At 46.1% G+C, this 19,010-nt stretch overlaps 1 protein-coding gene across 1 annotated transcript in view; it reads left to right on the top strand.

Annotated features, from left to right (window-relative positions):
- The window catches only part of PAQR7 (progestin and adipoQ receptor family member 7), a 373,180-nt gene that overhangs the window by 90,265 nt on the left and 263,905 nt on the right, over positions 1-19,010 (top strand). The window lies entirely within an intron of this gene.

The following is a 19,010-nucleotide window of genomic DNA, read 5'->3' as shown; positions in this document are numbered from 1 at the left end:
CAGATGTTCAGGGTGAGCCTGTCCCAGCAAGTCTTGGAGTGAAGGTCACCTGGGAACCCATTGGAGGTGCCTCTGCCCAAAGTCCTTTGATGGCAAAGGGGATTGGCTGGGAGGACTATGATGGGATGATTCTGGGGCCCAGCCTGGGTCCTTTGGGCTCCTTCCTCCTCTGCCCCAACTGAGAACTTCTAGAGCTGGCACCATTTTTTGTTTATTTGTTTGTTTGTTTAATCTGGCACCTCAGGTCTCAAGAGGGGCTCTGTCCCCACAGTGCTGTAACCAGGAGGGCTCCTCCCCTCTTCTCAGCAGGTAAATTCTTGCAGTGCCCAGAGCTCAGAGACCAATGTCCCCGCCAAGGGGCCCTGCCTGCCTCTAGCAGGCCACTTTCCACAGATCCTTTCCCTCCCTTGCGTCATTTTTTAATATTTGCAAAGCACATTCACACCTATGCTCTCTGATGGCCTTTGTCCCTCCCAAGGACTCTAGACTGGGGTCCAGCAGGGAAAGGAAACTAGATCAGATAGGGAAGAAACTTGACCAAGCCAACCGCAAATCCACTCTTCCCACTTCATCCTCTGCCTGTTAAATAAGGAGTTTGGAAACCAGAAGGCCCATCTTCTGTTAAGAGATTTTTTTTTTTTGTATTTTTCTGAAGCTGGAAACGGGGAGAGACAGTCAGACAGACTCCCGCATGCGCCCGACCGGGATCCACCCGGCATGCCCACCAGGGGGCGATGCTCTGCCCCTCCAGGGCGTCGCTCTGCCGCGACCAGAGCCACTCTAGCACCTGGGGCAGAGGCCAAGGAGCCATCCCCAGCACCCGGGCCATCTTTGCTCCAATGGAGCCTTGGCTGCGGGAGGGGAAGAGAGAGACAGAGAGGAAAGGGAAGGGGGTGGGGGTGGAGAAGCAAATGGGCGCTTCTCCTATGTGCCCTGGCCGGGAATCGAACCCGGGTCCCCCGCACGCCAGGCCGACGCTCTACCGCTGAGCCAACCGGCCAGGGCCTGTTAAGAGATTTTTATTACCTAGTGGGGATTTGTATTATTATTATTTTGTCCATGATAATTCTATATTGTGTTGGTACAACACTTTACAAAATGTTTTCATCTACACTATCTCACTTCATCCCGGAACAATCTTTGGGGGTATGTTTTATTATTTTTCCCATTTGACAATGGAAGAGACTGAGGCTTAGAGTGCTGAAATGACTGATCCAAGCTCACCCAATTAGGAACAATAGCTAAGTTTCATTGAGAGATTAATATATGCTAGGCATTGTTCTGAGTACCTCACACAAGTGATGAACACGTTTAATCCTCAAAACAACCAAATGAGATGGGTTTCATTCTCCTGATTTTATAGGTGAAGTTTGGGGGTGCAGGCCAGTAGCCCTGAGTTCTGGTCATTAAGGGGTTAAGCGGGGATGCTGGGCAGGGCCCAGCTGGGATGCTGTCAATGGCAGGAAACCTGGCCAGTGAAGGAGGGGGAGGATGGGGCTGTTGTGTCTGACTCCTGATACAACCCCCATCCCTTTGGTCTTAAAGGAGCATCCGGATTGGGTGAAATGGCAAGGGGCCCCTTTCTCAGCTCTTTTCTAAGGACCAAAGACAGATGCTGGGGTACAGAAAGGAGATTCAGAGGGTAACACAGGTGCTTCCCTGGGGCAGCCACAGGTCTGATGGGGTGACTAGAAGTGACCCTGCTCTCCTGCTGAATCTCTGTCATAGGAGGGTAGACAGTCATCCCGGAGAGTCTCCGGTCAGAGGGGCAGACACAGCTCTGCTCTCAGGAGCCTGAGGGGGCGGCTGGTCAAGGAGGGGTGACAGTACCCTGTCTAGGATGCTAGTGGATGCAGACCCTCTACATACTGGTAGAGCAGGGTCACAAAGGAGAGGTCAAATGGGTTGGCCTTCTGGGTGAGGGAGCCCTGAGAGAGTCAGTGGGAGATGGGGGATCCTGAGGGAGCTGCCTGCCCTGCCTGTCTCTTGGCCATACTTGCTGTGAACCGGATCATCTGGCTTTCTGGTCATAAGTCCCCAGGGAGATTCTTAAAGTGGCTCCTTCCGGACAGGAGAGCCAGCACCTCTTGGTAAAGGGAGGGAGGCCAAATTTGAAGGATGTTTCCTTCCTATTTCCGAGCTCATTCCCGAATCACCCAGAGGATCGATAGGAATGGGCCTGAGTCAGAACTGTCTCCTTTGAAGAGAGGGTGATGGGACAATTAGGAAGCAGCCCCGGTCAGTGTCGGGAATAATGAGACGGGTCAGGGAGGCCCTTCAGATCCAGCCTCAGATCCCAGATGCACATTGTCACAGAGGAGAAACATGTCAACCCCCTCACCAGCCAGCTACCCGTGCCATAGCCATCCACACCTCTGCCCACTTTTGATTCTAATCCTGGTCTACCACTCACTGGCTGTGTGGCCTTGAGCAAGAACTTAACCTCTCTAAATTTGCTTTTGCATAAAATGGAAGCGGTGGCTGAGAAGAGAAAGCCCCTGGTGCTCCAGGTGCTCAGAATGTTAGATGACTCTGCCTTTTAGCTTTTCTCCTCCACCAACACCTTCCTGATAACTCTGGCCTAAATCTTTTTTTTTTTTTTACATCTATTCCCACAGTCTCACTTTCAGCTGCTGTCAACAAATCATTCTGAACACTGCTCTGTGCCACGGGGTCAGCAGATGAGTCAGACACGGTTTTTGCTCCCAGGAAGCCCAGGGGCTGTGGGAGGGGGTGGGGCAGAGGCGTGAAGGACTGATCACAACTCAAGTGAGAGCAGTGCTGCTGTGACAGAGACGAACAAAGCAGGGGACATGGGGCGGGGCTATTTGTTCTGCCCTGGTGAAACGGGAAGCTTTCAAAGAGGAGAGGGCATCTGGGCCTGGAAGGGATTTCTGACCAGGTGGGATGGGAGGCGGGGCTCTGGGAAGCAGGAGGGCATAGGGTGGCAGAATTGTGGGAGGGATGGTGAGAGCAGTGGGCCAAGAGGACAGTAGGAACCAGGGTGTGAGGGCAAGAGGCTAGGGACAGGGTTGTGCAGGCTGTGGGCGGGGAGGGGCGGTTCAGGAGGGCTTAGAGAGAAGGTGAGGGGCAGAGAGGGGTTTTGTGAGGAGATGGGTTCAGTGAGGTGATGGGGACCCTGAGAAAGTCAGACTCAGAAGGAGAGAAGGGAGCTCAAGGAGCAGCCTGGGCGAGGTCCAGAGATAGGGAGGGGCGGAGCGCCGGCTTCTGCAATGCCCAGCAGCCCCGGCAACCCGCGCTGGCCATATGTGAGTCCCCAGAGAGGCCAGAACAGCTATCCTCTCATTCAAGGCTTTCCGTTTTGGAAAGAATTTCAGCCACAACAATAGCCTGGCTCCTGCTCTCCCCCAAGGGGGCGGCCTCTGGGCCGAGCCAGGTGCCCAGCACCCACTGCCCAGTAGTCACTGGGAGGAGGGACAGAGATGGCCAGAGAGGGGAGGGGCAGCAGGGTGGTGGAGAGGGAGATATCATTAACCATTTTTTCCCTGAGTACCTAATGAACAGTGTGAATAAAATAGATTGGATTTCTGCTCTCACAGATCTTACAACCTAGTGTCCCCCAAACAAAACCAACTACATCTACCATGTACTCTGTGCTAGGCACTATGCTAAATGCTTTCTGCTCAGGACCTCACTTCCAACAAAACTAAGTCAAGTGGGTGAGGAAACAGGCAGAGAGGGGGTGAGGAAACACAGTTTGCCGATGGAAGAGCTGGGACTCCAGAGCAGGGCTCTGAGCCACCGAGTAGCCTGCCACATTGACTGTACCACAGGCCGGCCTGGGGCAAGCCCACTCTCGCTACCCACTGGCCTTCCTACCTTGGCTTGGCGTGCCGTACGGAAGCAAGGTCTGGAATGAGGACAGCCTCAATGGCAGTTCTCGCTCCAGTCTGTGTCACTTACACCTCCATCACCACAACTCCATCGTCCCCACCTTCTACCACTGTATTCATCAGCATGCCTTTTGATCCAGTACAAGAAACAAAGAAACATCCAATCTAGACCTAGTAAACTAGGGAAACGCATGGAAAAGAAACAGGGATTTCTCTCGGAATGCAAGGGTAAGAAATCTGTCCTCTTTTCTTGAGAAATACATCTTCATAATGACTTGCTGAAAAATATAGTTAAACTTTTTTACACAGAGAAAGTCATAGAAATATCAAAGATGACTCAATCTAATTATTATTAAGCATGTTTGGGTGTTCTGTTAAAGGGCCAGCAATGGTGAATGAGTAAGAAAAATAAAGATGCACATCTTTATTCTATAACATCTTTTTCTTGTTTGGATTTCAGCAAAATTACTAATTGTGTTACTATAATGAAAGGTTTCATGCCCTGGCCAGACAGCTCGGTTGGTTAGAGTATCGTCCCGAAGCTCAGAGGTTGCCAGTTCAATCCCTGGTCAGGTCACATATAGGAAGAAATATTCCTGTCTCTGTCTTGCTCTCTTCCTTGTTCTCAATAAAATAAACATTTAAAAAAAAGGTTTCACATAATTTGTATCCTACTAATAGAAATGCCTAATCATATAACCTCTTCAGTCTCTCTCTCTCTCTCTTTTTTTTTAGTTTTTTTTTAAAATTTCCATTTTCTCTGCTGAGGTAGTATTGTAGCAACTAGAATTGAAAATAAAATTCCTAAAATTTTTTAAAATTGTATTGATTTTAGCCTGACCTGTGGTGGCACAGTGGATAAGACTTAGACCTGGGGGCCTGACCTGTGGTGGCGCAGTGGATAAAGCGTCGACCTGGAAATGCTGAGGTCGCCGGTTCGAAACCCTGGGCTTGCCTGGTCAAGGCACATATGGGAGTTGATGCTTCCAGCTCCTCCCCCCCCCCTCTCTCTCCCTCTCTCTCTCCTCTCTAAAATGAATAATAATAAAAAAAAGACTTAGACCTGGAACGTTGAAGTCACTGGTTCAAAACCTGGTCAAAGCACATGTGGGAGTTGATGCTTCCTGCTTCTCCCCCCTTCTCTCTCTCTCTTTTCTAAAATGAATAAATAAAGTATTAAAAAAACTATTTAAAAATTTTATTGATTTTAAATATTTATTTCAAACATTTTATCAAGAGAAAGGCAGGGAGAGAGAGAGACAAGAACTTCAATCTATTCCTGTATGTGTTCTAACCGGGGTTCGAACTGGAAACCTCTGTGCTTCAGGATGAAACTCTAACTAACCAAGCTATCCAGCCAGGGTTATCCAGAGGGGAAGGGAGAGAAGAAAAGAATATCAATTTGTTATTCCACTTGTATATGCATTCATTGGTGATTCTTGTATGTATCCTAACAGGAGATTGAACCCACAACCTTGGAGTATCATGACACTCTAACCAACTGATCTACCTAGCTAGAGCAAAAATAAAATTCTTAAAGCAATATTTATATTTAGACATGAACAATGAATGTTACATAAGATGTTCAAACATTTAAATGGGGTATATATGATAAATTTTCATTAACACAAAATATTACCATTTATTTTATTTTTATTTTTAAATTTTTGTATTTTTCTGAAGTTGGAAACAGGGAGGCAGTCAGACAGACTCCCGCATGCGCCCGACCGAGATCCACTCAGCATGCCCACCAGGGGGTGATGCTCTGCCCATCTGGGGCGTCGCTCTGCAGCGACCAGAACTATTCTAGCACCTAAGGCAGAGACCACAGAGCCATCCTCAGTGCCCAGGCCACCTTTGCTCCAATGGAGCCTCGGCTGCGGGAGGGGAAGAGAGAGACAGAGAGGAAGGAGAGGGGGAGGGGTGGAGAAGCAGATGGGCGCCTCCCCTGTGTGCCCTGGCTGGGAATCGAACCCGGGACTCCTGCACGCCAGGCTGACACTCTGCCACTGAGCCAACCGGCCAGGGCCTATTTTTTTATTTTTTAAAGTGAGAAGAGAGGAGATAGACAGACTCCCACATGCACCCTGATTGAGATCTACCTGGAAATCCCATCTGGGGCTGATGCTTGAACCAATCAAGCCACTCACTGCAAAAGGGGAAGAGAGAGAGAAGGGGGAGAAGGAAGGGAAGAAAAGCGGATGGTTGCTTCTCATTTGTGCCCTGACTGGGGATCAAACCCAGAACCAACACACACTGGGTCATTGCTCTATCCAATGAGCCAACCAGCCAGGACCATACAATATATTTTAATGGCATCATTTAAATCCTTACTTCTTCTGTTTTTGCTGTTTGTTTGTTTAGGAAGAAAGACGAAGACAGAGAGGGACAGATAGGGACAGACAGGAAGGGAGAGAGATGAGAAGCATCAATTCTTTGTTGCAGCATCTTAGTTGTTCATTGATTGTTTTCTCATATATGCGTTGACCCAGGGGCTCCAGCTGAGCCAGCAACACCTTGCTCAAGCCAGTGACCTTGGGGTCAAACCAGAGATCATGAGATCATGTCTAAGATCCCATGCTCAAGCCAGCAACCCCACAGCTCAAGCTGGTGACCTTGGGGTTTCAAACCTGGGTCTTCTGCACCAGGCTAACACTCTATCCACTGCACCAAGTAAGGTCAGGTTAAATCCTTACTTCTTATGTCACAATTTCTACCGTCTCCTAAAGCAATTAGCACCATGCTTCTTGCATATTATGCCTGGTCTTCATTTACAAATTTCAAAATAAAATATATGTTCATTTTAAATAAAATATATTGTTTTAAATTTTTATTTTATTTATTAATTTTAGAGAGGAGAGAGAGAGAAGGGGGGGGGGAGGAGCTGGAAGCATCAACTCCCAAATGTGCCTTGACCAGGCAAGCCCAGGGTTTCGAACCGGCGACCTCAGCATTTCTAGGTCGATGCTTTATCCACTGCGCCACCACAGGTCAGGCAAAAATATATTGTTTAATATGCAGAACATTGTTCAGCCATCCTATGCTATTTTTTTTAAGACAAGAACCATATCATTTTACTAGTCGGTGGCATCTAATGAACAAAATGAACTATAGAGACAGAGTCATACATAAAAAGCATGCTGACAGCTGTTGAGGGTGAGGGGACTGGGTCAGGGAGGTGGAGGGCTAGAACAAACAGAGGCCAAAAGTTATCTTTATGCTTAAATAGACAGGCCCTGATTCATAAAAATTATTTCTCCTTTGCAATGCTATCTTCTTCTTGCTTTCTGTTGTTACAGTTTTTGTATGCTTACCTTTCTCTTCTCTCTTATAGTTGCTTTCTGATGCCTACTGAGTTTTTTTAAATAAATTTTTATTAATTTTTTAAAAATTATTTTTATTTATTTATTCATTTTAGAGGAGTGAGAGAGAGATTGAGAGAGAGATTGAGAGAGAGAGAGAGAGAGAGAGAGAGAAGGGGGGAGGAGCAGGAAGCTTCAACTCCCATATGTGCCTTGACTGGGCAAGCCCAGGGTTTTGAACCGGCAACCTCAGCATTCCAGGTCAACACTTTATCCACTGTGCCACCACAGGTCAGGCCAATAAATTTTTATTAATTTTAATGGGGTGACATCAATAAATCAGGGTACATATATTCAAAGAAAACATGTCCAGGTTATCTTGTCATTCAATTATGTTGCACACCCATCACCCAAAGTCAGATTGTCCTTCATCACCTTCTATCTAGCATCCTATGCTATTATTGCAAACACCATGCTACACACTGGAAAAGGAAGTAAAACAAGAAAATGGACACTTGGCACTTGCTGGGGAACAATGGTTTCCTGTGTGTGAATCCACGGCATTCGCACTCTCTGAAAGGAAGGATTTGACGAGTTAACTAATCTACCGTTTATCTTACCTAAGTGCTTTCACCACTGGTCTTCCCCACTTCTGCACTCCACACAGTGGCTGTCTGCAACGTCAGCAGTAGCGCATAACTTTGTGGCATTTGGCTGCACTACTCTTATTTCGAGGACACGGGGCAAGAGATGGAGAGAATTGTTTGGTTGGAGCTGAACAGTGTGAGGTCTGAGAACAGATATCGAAGGGTACAGCTTATACTGTGCAGCTTTGAGCACTGGGTCCCGAGTGACAGACACCCATGTGGTCTTCAATAAATGAATTTTCGGGTATTTTGATATTGGGGGCCCTTTAAAGAGTAGGGTTCCTTCTAGTGAGTTCTAAGGGTGCTAGTGAACTGCCACAGTCAAGGTGGGGGGATGTGCAGTAGGGTGAAGTGATAATCAGAATATCTTGAATTGCAGGACTCTTTAACCAGAGTGTCTCTAAAATTGAAACAGAGTAGCAGCTTATTAAATAATATTGAGGTGCCTGGCCTGTGGTGGTGCAGTGGATAAAGCATGGATCTGGAATGCTGAGGTTGCTGGTTCAAAACTCTGGGCTTGCCCAGTCAAGGCATAAATGACAAGCAATTGAAGAACAACTAAAGTGAAGCAACTATGAGTTGATAACTTTTCACTCTGCCCCTTCCCCTCTGTAAAATCAATAAATAAAATATTTTTAAAATGTTTTAAAAATAATAATATTGAGCCTGACCAGGCAGTGGCACAGTGGATAGAGCATTGGACTGGGAGGCAGAGGACCCAGGTTTGAGACCCTGAGGTCGCCAGCTTGAGTACGGGCTCATTGGGTTTGAGCAAGGTTCACCAGCTTGAGCCCAAGGTCACTGGCTCAAGCAAGGGGTCACTCGGTCTGCTGTAGCCCCCCCGGTCAAGGCACATATGAGAAATCAATCAATGAACAACTAAGGAACTGCAACGAAGAATTGATGTTTCTTGGCCCTGGCTGGTTGGCTCAGTGGTAGAGCATTGGCCTGGCGTGCAGGAGTCCTGGGTTCGATTCCGGGCAAGGGCACACAGGAGAGGTGGCCATCTGCTTCTCCACCCCTCCCCCTCTCCTTCCTCTCTGTCTCTCTTCCCCTCCCGCAGCTAAGGCTCCATTGGAGCAAAGTTGGCCCGGGTGCTGAGGATGGCTCTGTGGCCTCTGCCTCAGGTGCTAGAATGGCTCTGGTTGCAACAGAGTGATGCCCCAGATGGGCAGAGCATCACCCCCTGGTGGGCGTGCCGGGTGGATCCCAGTTGCGCGCATGTGGGAGTCTGTCTGACTGCCTCCCCGTTTCCAACTTCAGAAAAAATAAAAATAAAAATAAATAAATAAATAAAAAGAATTGATGTTTCTCATCTCTCACCCTTCCTGTCTGTCTGTCCCTCTCTCTGACTCTCTCTGTCTCTGCCACACACACACACACACACACACACACACACACACACAAATAATAATAATATTGAGATATATTACAGAAAAACCTCCATGACTTACGGTCAGAATCCTAACTTGAATTGTCACAATGGAGTATCTCAGCCTTTTGGGCTAATTTTTAGACCTAAGCTGGTTCACAGACCTGAAGTCCTGATAGAATAGAAGGCCAGGTCCCTTAGGGGAGAAACTTGCAGCACTGCCATGACCATATGTAATAAATTTTCCTCTAAGGAACAAAGAAGGGAAATCCAGACATTTTAGGAATTATTAGACATTGAGTTTGAACTGATGATATTATCTGGGAACCCAAGATTCAACATATCCAAAACTAAACTAATGACCTATCCTTTGTCCTGCTAAATCTCATCCAACGTTGCTTTCCTCATCTCATTTGACCCTTTATCTCAGCTTCTTTCCAATTGCTCAGGTCAAAACCTTGAAGTAATCTTGGATGCATCTCTTTCTTTTACACTCCACATCTAATCCATCAGCAACATACTTTTGACTCTAGCTTCAGAATATATCCAGATTGGCTTGCTCTCCCTAAGCTCCAAGGGCCCTTCCTCTGCCTCTGTAACATGTTTCTTGAGCCTACACAACCCAACTGGCTCACTTCTACTACCTCTGTAACTTTCTTTCTTTTTTTGTAACAGAGACAGAGAGAGTCAGAGAGAGGGACAGAGAGGGACAGACAGACAGGAAGGGAGAGAGATGAGAAACATCAATTCTTCGTTGCGGTTCCTTACTTGTTCATTGATTGATTTCTCATATGTGCCTTGACCGGGGGGCTACAGCAGACCTAGTGACCCCTTGCTTGAGCTAGTGACCTTGGGCTCAAGCTGGTGAACTTTGCTCAAACCCGATGATCCCGTGCTCAAGCTGGCGACCTCGGGGTCTCAAACCTGGGTCCTCCACATCCCAGTCCGATGCTCTATCCACTGTGCCACCACCTGCGCTCTACTACCTCTGTAACTTTCTAAATAATTTATTTTATAATTAAAAATCTATCTATCTATCTATCTATCTATCTAGATTTAGATCACTTCTATCCCACTCCACTCCTAACACCCTGGTCCCAACCATCATCATCTCTTGCCTAGATTACACCTCTAACCCCCAGGAAAGATTCAGCCTCTCTCTAGCTTTTCCTCTGAGATCCCATTCAGAGATCCCAAGGTTATCTGAAAGGGAAGCTTCTTAGTAGCTCATTTTAGAGAGGAGAGGGAGAGACAGAGAGAGAAAGAGGAGAGACAGAGAGAAGGGGGGTGGGAGCTGGAAGCATCAACTCCCATATGTGCCTTGACCAGGCAAGCCCAGGGTTTTGAACCGGCAATCTCAGCATTTGCAGGTCGACGCTTTATCCACTGCGCCACCACAGGTCAGGCGGAATCTGGTCATTTTTTAAAAATAAAACATGTTCAGACTTAAATATAAATAAAACGGAAATAATGTAAGTTATTTATTTTTTTCTTTGCGGACCGGTACTGGTCCGCGGCCCGGGGGTTGGGGACCACTGCCCAAGGATACCCAGAAAACGTCAGTAGATTGTGTTTGACAAGGTGTTCCAGGCCCATCCACTAGAGGGCAGGCGTTACTCTTCAAGAAGCCTTCCTGGCCTGACCAGGCGGTGGCGCAGTGGATAGAGCGTCGGACTGGGAGGCGGAAGGACCCAGGTTTGAGACCCCGAGGTCGCCAGCTTGAGCGCGGGGCTCATCTGGCTTGAGCAGAGAGCTCACCAGCTTGAGCCCAAGGTCGCTGGCTCCAGCAGGGAGTTACTCAGTCTGCTGAAGGCCCGCGGTCAAGGCACATATAAGAAAGCAATCAATGAACAACTAAGGTGTCCCAACGAAAAGCTGATGACTGATGCGTCTCATCTCTCTCCGTTCCTGTCTGTCTGTCCCTATCTATCCCTCTCTCTGACTCGCTTTCTGTTCCTGTAAAAAAAAAAAAAAAGAAGAAGCCTTCCTGATTCGCTTCTATCTGCCGGCTGTCATTTCCCAACTCCGCACCTTAGCTCTGCTGTTCCATCCGGTGACCACTAGGTTATTTACTTGACACTTGGTGCGTGGTAAAACCAGTTAATCCGTAAGAGCAGTAATTTCTTTCATTTCTATTTTTTCTGTAGTTTATGAAATATCTTCACATACATTATTCTCATTTGGTTTGAAAAGCAACTTGGAAAAATAATTTATTAAGGCTACTTTTTTTCTTTTTAATTGAGAGGAGGGGAGATGGAGAGATAGACTCCCGCATGAGCCCCCACCGGGATCCACCGGCAAACCCTTACACCGTCTGGGACCGACGCTCACACATCAAGGGAGCTATCCTCAGCACCCCCTCCGACTAGAACCAGTTGAGTCATGGCTGCAGAGGGGAAGAGAGAAAGAAGGGGAGAGGGAAGAGGAGAGAAGCAGATGATTATTTCTCTTGTGTGCCCTCATTAGGAATCGAACCCCCGACATTGGTACGCAGGACCCACGCTCTGTACACTCAGCCAACTCTCCAGGGCTACTTTTTTTTTTTTAATCTCATCCAAAACGTTCATTTTGAATTGTTTAGAATTTAAAACGATTATTGTTGTTCAACATTTAGGATAACATCTTCTCTCCTTTTCATGCTTATGCTTTCCTTCACTTCAAATATATGTAAGAAGTGTATTTAACATCTTGTATAGTATTTTATCATCTCTGTTATTTCTGAGATCTCTTTCTATTGTTTTTTCTCTTCTGCTTCTTTGCATACTGAATACTTTTTTAAAAATTCATTTTAGAGCCTGACCAGGAGGTGGCGCAGTGGATAGAGTGTCGGACTGGGATGTGGAAGACCCAGATTCCAGACCCCCGAGGTTGCCAGCTTGAGCGCGGGCTCATCTGGTTTGAGCAAAAGCTCACCAGCTTGAGCCCAAGGTCGCTGGCTCCAGCAGGGAGTTACTCGGTCTGCTGAAGGCCCGCGGTCAAGGCACATATAAGAAAGCAATCAATGAACAACTAAGGTATTGCAACACACAACGAAAAACTAATGATTGATGCTTCTCATCTCTCCGTTCCTGTCTGTCCCTGTCTATCCCTCTCTCTGACTCTCTCTCTGTCTCTGTATAAAAAATAAATAAAACAATTTTAAAAAAAATTCATTTTAGGGAGGAAAGAGAGAGAGAGAGAGAGAGAAAGAAAGGGGGAGGAGCAGGAAGTATTAACTCCCATATGTGCCTTGATCAGACAAGTGCAGGGTTTTGAACCAGCGACCTCAGCATTTCAGGCAATGCTTTATCCACTGCGCCACCACAGGTCAGGCCTAATACTTTTTCATTTTTTTACAGAGACAGAGAGAGAGTCAGAGAGAGGGATAGATAAAGACAGACAGACAGGCCTGACCTGTGGTGGTGCAGTGGATAAAGCGTTAACCTGGAAACGCTGAGGTTGCCGGTTCAAAGCCCTGGGCTTGCCTGGTCAAGGCACATATGGGAGTTAATGCTTCCAGCTCCTCCCCCCTTCTCTCTCTCTCTCTCTGTCTCTCTCTCTCTCTCCTCTCTATAATGAATAAATAAAATCTTTAAAAAAAAAAAAAAAAAGACAGACAGACAGGAACGGAGAGATATGAGAAGCATCAATCATCAGTTTTTTGTTGTGACACCTTAGTTGTTCATTGATTGCTTTCTCATATGTGCCTTGACCGTGGGCCTTCAGCAAACTGAGTGATCCCTTGCTCAAGCCAGTGACTTTGGGTCCAAGCTGGTGAGCTTTGCTCAAACCAAATGAGCCCTCACTCAAGCTGGCGACCTCGGGGTCTCCAACCTGGGTCCTTCCGCATCCCAGTCCGACGATCTATCCACTGCGCCACCGCCTGGTCAGGCTAAAGGCAGGGGTTTTGTTTAGTTTTGTTTATTGTTTGTTTGTTTTGTTTTACAGGAACAGAGAGAGAGTCAGAGAGAGGGATAGACAGACAGGAATGGAGAGAGATGAGAAGCATCAATCATCAGTTTCTTTTTGTTGTTGCAACACCTTAGTTGTTCACTGATTGCTTTCTCATATGTGCCTTGACCGCGGGCCTTCAGCAGACTGAGTAACGCCTTGCTCGAGCCAGAGACCTTGGGTCCGAGCTGGTGAGCTTTTTGCTCAAGCCATATGAACTCACAGTCAAGCTGGCAATCTCAGGGTCTCGAACCTGGGTCCTCCGCATCCCAGTCTGATGCTCTATCCACTGCACCACTGCCTGGTCAGGCAATACTTTTTAATTTGATAGCAAACATTATGAAGTTTACATTATTAGGACTAGACTCCTTTAAATAATGTTGAGCTTTATTTTTCTTTTTTTAAAGGTTTTATTTATTGATTTTAGAGAGAGGAGAGAAACCACTGCAGTCTAGCTCAATTATTATCAGAATGTTAGCCATTGTTGCCATACCCCTCCCCCCCAACATCTCTCAAATCATACTAGTTAACTAACACTCTCCCTGCTTTCCTTCCACCTGAAGTTAGGAGAAATGGTAGGTCATCCCAGTATTTGGTCCTATTAGTACTTTCCAAATGCCTAGGTATGGTAGTAGGTGTCAGAAAGATGGCAGACTTTGATGATAATTCTGCATTATTATCTTATTTATTTATTTATTCATTTTAGAGAGGAGAGAGAGAGAGAGAGAGAGAGAGAGAAAGGGGGGAGGAGCAGAAAGCATCAACTCCCGTATATGCCTTGACTAGACAAGTACAGGGTTTTGAACCAGCGACCTCAACATTCCAGGTCCACGCTTTATCCACTGCGCCACCACAGGTCAGGCCGATAATTCTGCATTATTATCAATCATTTATCAGCAAATAGAAAGAGAAATGGTGTATGGCCAGTAGCCACAGCCACCATCACAGCTACCTGGCCCGTGCAGGTTTGCATTTGATTCGAACAGATGGTAATGAAACAACGGAGCCAAGAACTGGTGGGCCATTAGCTTTAATCCTAGCTTGCAGCCAGCAGGCAAGAAATACACACAGTGGAAAAACACTTCTCTTTCCATTCAGGGCTCCCAAAGCCACTGACTTATCCAAGTTTCCTAGAATCAAAGGTTTCTACCTCATCAGCCTTATTCACCTCTGTTCCCCATCTCCTTTTCTCTGCACAAACTTTGCACAAACTGGCTTCTCCTTCAGCACTTTGCCTTCTTTTTTATTATTAATTTTTTTTTTTTTTTTTTGGGTATTTTTCTGAGGTTGGAAACGGGAGGCAGTCAGACAGACTCCCACATGCACCCAACCGGGATCCACCCGGCATGCCACCAGAGGGCGATGCTCTGCCCATCTGGGGCGTTGCTCTATTGCAACCAGGGCCATTATAGCACCTGAGGCAGAGGCCATGGAGCCATCCTCAGCGCCCAGGCCAACTCTGCTCCAATGGAGCCTTGGCTGCGGGAGTTAAAGAGAGAGACAGAGAGGAAGGAGAGGGGGAGGGGTGGAGAAGCAGATGGGCGCTTCTCCTGTGTGCCCTGGCCGGGAATCGAACTGGGATTCCTGCACGCCAGGCCGACGCTCTACCACTGAGCTAACCGGCCAGGGCTAGTACTCTGCCTTCTTGGCTGCTTCTCCTCTCCTCCACGTGGCCTTTCTCTGCTCTCTCCCAGCATGAGTTCCTCTGCCCCATTTTATAGTGTAGAAATTAAAACCTTTAATCCAATATACAAACAAGGAAGTCTCTGATACAAAGTCACTTAGGGTGAGAAAGGCTTAGTCTTAAAACTAAGCCTTAGGCTATAAGGACCCTGCCTGCTTACAGCCTGTCCCCCACACCCAATGCAAACTATAAGTGAGCAAACATATCTTTATTATATGCGGCTTAAGAGTCTGTTTGTCACCGATAGCTTATTGGTTGCTTGTGTAACTGTACTAGCCAATGGGGTGAAGTTGCCACGCATTCAAATAGTCCCGCCTTCTGGCATGCCACCTCACAAATTGAGGTTAAAGATTGGAGCAATTATTATGCTGTTAAGAAATCTTAACACCAGAAGGGGTCTTTGCAATGGTACAAGACTAGAGGTTCTCCAGTTGAAAAATAATGTCATAATAGCTAAGTCTTTGACTGGCTCCTCTAAAGGTGAAATACATGTCATTCCAAGAATTGATTTGGCTCCATCTCAAACAGGGTTGCCATTTCAATTGAGACGTAGACAATTTCCTGTAAAACTTGCCTTTGCTATGACCATCAATAAGTCTCAGGGCCAAACGCTTAAGTGTGTTGGCATTTTTTTACCTGAGCCTGCATTTGGACATGGTCAACTTTATGTTGCCTGTTTAAGAGTTCGTGAAAGAACGGATGTAAAATTAAAAATAATTGATGGTCCTCTGCAAGGCGAGCTTAAAAATGATGGAAAGATCTACACAAGAAATGTTGTGTACAAAGAGATTTTTGACATATGAATTAACATTTTTTTTTCTTTTTTTTCCTCTTTTTTCTGAAGCTGGAAACGGGGAGAGACAGTGAGACAGACTCCCACATGCGCCGGACCGGGATCTACCCGGCACGCCCACCAGGGGCGACGCTCTGCCCACCAGGGGGCATCGCTCCGCCGCGACCAGAGCCACTCTAGCGCCTGGGGCAGAGGCCAAGGAGCCATCCCCAGCGCCCGGGCCATCCCTGCTCCAATGGAGCCTTGGCTGCGGGAGGGGAAGAGAGAGACAGAGAGGAAGGAGAGGGGGAGGGATGGAGAAGCAGATGGGCGCTTCTCCTGTGTGCCCTGGCCGGGAATCGAACCCGGGACTCCTGCACGCCAGGCTGACGCTCTACCGCTGAGCCGCTGAGCCAACCGGCCAGGGCCTGAATTAATATTTTATTATTTAAATCATCTTTATTTATTGAGCTAGCGGTGGCTCTTACGAAATGTACCGCCAGTGGTTTCCTTCATTGCACTCTACTTTAAGCAATTAAGCAAGTAGAAGGGGGAAACCCCGTGGGGCAGTAAGCAAAGGGGCGTCCTCGCCGCCTGCCCTGGGTAATTCAGTTTGAATTAGCAGACACCTTTGCACAAATCATTTTAATTACAATTTATAATATCTAGAACAGTGGTCATTTCGTATGACCGCCGGGCTTTCTAGTATATCATATTTATAAACTTATTTGACCAACAAATGAAAACCAGGCTAAGAACATTGTTAGTTAAGAACTATACCTGTGTGGCCTGACCTGTGGTGGCGCGGTGGATAAAGCGTCGACCTGGAAATCCTGAGGTCGCTGGTTCGAAACCCTGGGCTTGCCTGGTCAAGGCACATATGGGAGTTGATGCTTCCAGCTCCTCCCCCCCTTCTCTCTCTCTCTCTCTCTCTCTCTCTCTCTCTCTCTTGCTGTCTCTCTCTCCTCTCTAAAAATGAATAAAATTAAATAAATAAATAAATAAATAAAAGAAGGGAAAGCCCTTGCAAAAAAAAAAAGAAATGTGCCTATGTAAGGCTACAGGGCGCAGAGCCAGGCAGGATATTATAGTATTTTAATAGAAAATATTTTTCTTTTTTTAAATTTTATTTATTGATTTTAGAGAGAGAGAGAGAGGGAAGCGGGGGTGAGAAGCATCAACTCAGTAGTTGTTTCTTGTATGTGCCTTGACCGGGCAAGCCCGGGATTGCATGACCTGGAATGCTGAGGTTGCCAATTCGCACCACAGGTTAGGCAAGATGTTTTTCAAATAATTAATGAAAAATAGAAGCTAAATTAAATAAGAAACCAGCACACCTGCTATCTATCCTGGTGTAAATTAGCAGTGAAGGCAACTCGAAGTTGTTCCCTGTGAGTCCTCATTTCTATAGACACCCCCTCGCCATCACAGTGCTCAGAGTCAGGGGTTATCTCTACTTTATACATGTGGGGAAGCAGGGATTTGAGAGGTTAGGAAACTAATGAAAGTCACAAAGCTAATAACAGAAAGGTGGTGTCTGGTTTCAAAGTCTGTGTCCTCTCCCTCTGCCTCTGACAACAGCTGTTGTGGGAGTCTCCAGCCCCAATGCGCTTTTTTGTTTTTTGTTGTTGTTGTTTTTTAAATTTTTATTTATTTATTTATTTATTTATTTTAGAGAGGGGGGGAGAGAGAGAAAGAGAGAGAGAGAGAAGGGGGAGGAGCAAGAAGCATCAACTCCCATATGTGCCTTGACCAGGCAAGCCAGGGTTTTGAACCGGCAACCTCAGTGTTTCCAGGTTGACACCTTATCCACTGCGCCACCACAGGTCAGGCCCCAATGCACGTTTTTTGTTGGTTTTTAAAATAAAATTTTGTTGAAGTATAGACACCTAGAGAAAAGTATATAAATTTTAAGTGCAGCTTGATGAATTTTTACAATATACAGTAAATATACCTGTCTAACCAGCTCCTAGATCGAGAAACAATATAAGTACCTGACATCTCCCTACACATGGCCCTTTTTATTTCTTTTTTTTTTTTTTTTTTTTACAGAGACAGAGATAGAGTCAGAGAGAGGGATAGACAGGGACAGACAGACAGGAACGGAAAGATGAGAAGCATCAAACATTAGTTTTTCATTGAGCATTGCAACACCTTAATTGTTCATTGATTACCCTCTCATATGTGCCTTGACCACAGGCCTTCAGCAGACAGAGAAACCCCTTGCTCGAGCCAGGGGTTACTCGGTGGTGAGCTTTTTATTTTTATTTTTTTGCTCAAGCCAGATGAGCCCACGGTCAAGCTGGCGACCTCAAGGGTCTCGAACCTAGGTCCTTCCGCATCCCAGTCCGATGCTCTGTCCACTGCGCCACCGCCTAGTCAGGTCCGTTTGAGTATTTAAAGTGCTAGGTACTATGTCAGGCACTTTATGTGTGTGTACGAAAAAAAGGGTCTATGGAAAATAACCTCACAGAGTGATTAGATCATAAATTTTTAACTGGGCAGGTGGTCATGGTCATGCCCCAGGCCCATAACTTCTTCAGTGCAAGGTTTTAAGCCAGCTCTGTCTATTGCTTTGGTGCATCTAGGTTAACATACCTTTGAAATACCAGAAGTAACAATACCCCTTGAAGGGGGTTAATTAACCCACAGGAGAGCACATACTCTTGTTAACTATCCTGTAATCCAACCCCCACCTTGCTTTCTCCAATCTTCCTTACATCCCCTCCTTAATTTCAAATGCATAAATGAAGCTGCAAAATTTATATTCCGGAGCATTTCAGATACTGCTCTCTAGCATATGTCATCAATTTGGCTCCAATAAACTCTTATAAAAATTCTCCATAGGTTTTTGAAGTTTCTCATGTTGACATGTGTAGTATCTCTAACCTTTACAAAAACCTGAAATGTAAATATCATCTCCATTTTACAGATAGGGAAACTGAGGCTCAGAATGAAGTGACTTGCCCAAAGCCACACATTAATTATGTGGTGTCTGCAAAAGCTAGTATTCAATATGAGATCTGCTACACCAAGGCATATGCTTCTGCTCTAAGCGATGATGCCTTTGGCAATAGCAAGTTGCTTAACTTCTGCTCAGGATAAACTAAGCTTGAAATACTAGGGCTGAACCGGAAATGAAAGCGTGAAGTCAAACAAAAACCCAGGCATCTTTCAGAAGAAGAAAAAAAACAATTCCTTTATAACCAATGAAAAATCATTGCAAAAGGGAAAGTCCAGTACTGCTTTTAAAAGACGCACTTTGCCCTCAAGAGGTGTGGTTGCCTGGCTGGTAGGTTTTCTCAACTAGAAGTTATCTAACCACAAACCAACTGTTTTATCATTACACTGCACTTTAGCAGACATCTATGATTGGTTGACAGCAACATTTGAATTTAAAGACCAAATAACTAAGGGTCATTACTTCATTGAGAAAGATAAAGCTTTAT

Source organism: Saccopteryx leptura, chromosome 3, assembly GCF_036850995.1.
Source record: "Saccopteryx leptura isolate mSacLep1 chromosome 3, mSacLep1_pri_phased_curated, whole genome shotgun sequence".
Classification (NCBI taxonomy): Eukaryota; Metazoa; Chordata; class Mammalia; order Chiroptera; family Emballonuridae; genus Saccopteryx; species Saccopteryx leptura.
Note: the sequence above shows the minus strand (reverse complement) of the source record. Positions and strands in the feature narration are given on the sequence as shown.